The sequence below is a fragment of the Halichoerus grypus genome, chromosome 11 (assembly GCF_964656455.1).
Source record: "Halichoerus grypus chromosome 11, mHalGry1.hap1.1, whole genome shotgun sequence".
NCBI classification, from domain to species: Eukaryota; Metazoa; Chordata; class Mammalia; order Carnivora; family Phocidae; genus Halichoerus; species Halichoerus grypus.
In genome coordinates, this window is record NC_135722.1 from 12,596,094 (window position 1) to 12,598,771 (window position 2,678).

Genomic DNA, 2,678 nt, shown 5'->3' on the forward strand with positions numbered 1-2,678 from the left:
TTTCATACTTATTCAATTAGCAGAATTCATAAACACCATCACCCAGTGCTGGCAAGGTTGGATGAAGTCTGTGTTCCTACATCTCTGGAAGCGGTATGCAAAACTCTGCAAAAACAATCTCATAAAATGTAACAAGAGCCTCAAAAATATTATTACCTTTTGACCCATTAATCTCACTTCTGGGAATTTATTTTAAGAGAATAATTCAATAGATGAAGAAAGCTCCTGGCATACCACTGGCTTTATCCTCCCACATTTTTCCAGGCAGTGAGATGGTTAAGAAAACCATGGCTCATCCAGTCAATGCAATATTATGCACCCACAAAAATGATAATTATAGAGAATATGCAGAAGCATGGAAAATGTTTATAACATCATGTTTGTTGAGGAAAAACAGGATACGAAATTTGCATTAACACTGTGATTGCAACCATGAACAGTAAGTATTCATGTTGACAAAGTCTGGAAGAGAATACGCAAAAATGAAAATTATTTAAGGTTGGGAGGATGAGTGGTTTTCCTTTTTGTTTAAGCATCTTCTTTGTTAATGTTGTTGAAATATTATTTTCACAACAGGATGAATTCTATAAAAACAAAACCTCTATTATTGCTTATAAAATAAAGTCAAAACTCTTTTAGCCTATATTCACTATAATAATTAGAATGATCACTTTTATTAGGTGTTTAATAATTACAGTGATCCCATTTGTTAGGTGTTTACTACATTCCAGGCCTCGATGTGAGTCACGCATGCAATTTCACTGAATCTTCATGATGACCCCCTGGGTAAAAACTAACATATTCCCATTTTACAGATTAGGAATCCGACATCCAGGGGTGTTAGCCCATGTGCTTACGGGGTAAATAGCAGAGCGGGGCTTGAGCTGCTGGCTGTCTGCTTCCAGAACGTGTGCTGATCCCATAACTGGCTTTGTGTGTCAGTGTTTCAAGAACTTCAGTCATTAATGTATCACTATGATGATCTGGGGGCTAACGGTGGCTCACAAATCATGTACTGTGATTTACTTAATCTTTAAATTTAAATCAACTCATTTTTTAAACATTCGAACGCCTACTCTAGCATTATCCTAAGTAAGAGTCCCCTTGGAATCATCTGTTAAATGTGTTGGTTATATTTTTCAATGTACAATCAAATAAAAAAGAATTAGTAGTATAAAAAGTCCCTGAGGATCATCTTGTACACTTCTCCCCCCTTTAGGAGAAACTGAATTATCTCATGCCACAGTCTCACTCGACCTCCCAGTCCGTTTTCCTTCCTCCACACCACCTGCCCTATCAGCTACCACCATTCCTGAGGCCTGAACCAGTCCCAGCCAGATGGCGTCTCGGGATTGCCCTGGCCCCTTCCAGCCTGGTGCCTTGAGACCAGCCCTGTGTCCCCTCTCTGCTCCTGTGTTCAGTGTTTCTCCAGGGCTTGCCGGAGCCCAATCCAGATCAAAGCCCTTAACGGACAAAGAGGACACTCAGATTCAGAAAGCTGCCTACCATAAAAATTAATTCTCATTTATTAGCTCCCTCTGTGTGCTGGGCACTATACAAGAAGCTTTATGTATACGGGACCTCTATTGGCTCTTTTCTTTTTTTTTTTCATCTTGGGGTCTTTCATTCTATTGAGGTAAGGGCATTTAACATGAGACTTACCTTCTTAGATTTTAAGGGCGTAGCACAGTGTTATTACCTATAGGCACTGTGTTGAGCAGCAGATCTCCAGAACTGATTTACCTTGCGTACCTGACACTTTATTATTGACTCACTCTTTTTTTTTTTTTTTAAAGATAGTAACTTTTTATTATACTAAAGACAATACAAACTAACAAAAAAAAAGAGTAGTCACAATTTAAAAGACTGTTTTCTTCTAAAAACTATAAGCTTTCAAGCTGAAAAAAAATACATATACCAAATATGTAAGTGAAGAAAAGTTAGGCTTAAAGTTTAAAACTTTAAGGGACGCCTGGGTGGCTCAGTCGGTTAAGCGTCTGCCTTCAGCTCAGGTCATGATCCCAGGGTCCTGGGATCGAGTCCCGCATCGGGCTCCCTGCTCCGCGGGGAGCCTGCTTCTCCCTCTGCCTCTGTCTCTCTCTGTCTGTCATGAATAAATAAATAAAATCTTTAAAAAAAAAAAAAAAAAAAAAAAAAAGTTTAAAACTTTAAAAAGACAACATTAGGTTTGTTAGTTGTTAGAGCATTATTTATAAATATATAATTTTATTAATTGGACCCTAAAGTGAAACAAAGATAATGTAGGATTTTTTTTATCCTTGGTAAAAAGTTATAACACTCTTAATTCAAGACTAAAGTCTTTAGTTATGGGTTTCTTTTTTTTTTTTTTTGAAGATTTTATTTATTTATTTGAGAGAGAGAATGAGAGAGAGCACATGAGAGGGGGGAGGGTCAGAGGGAGAAGCAGACTCCCTGCTCAGCAGGGAGCCCGATGCGGGACTCGATCCCTGGACTCCAGGATCATGACCTGAGCCAAAGGCAGTCGCTTAACCAACTGAGCCACCCAGGTGCCCCAAGTTATGGGTTTCTTATAATATTTCATGTAGTGTTCACTTGATCTAGATATGCGTGTTACACTCGCCTGATCACAGCTTCAGTAAAACTCCAGCAAAAAGTGAGCAAAAAGCAGCATTAAAGAAACAGTATAAATCAAAACA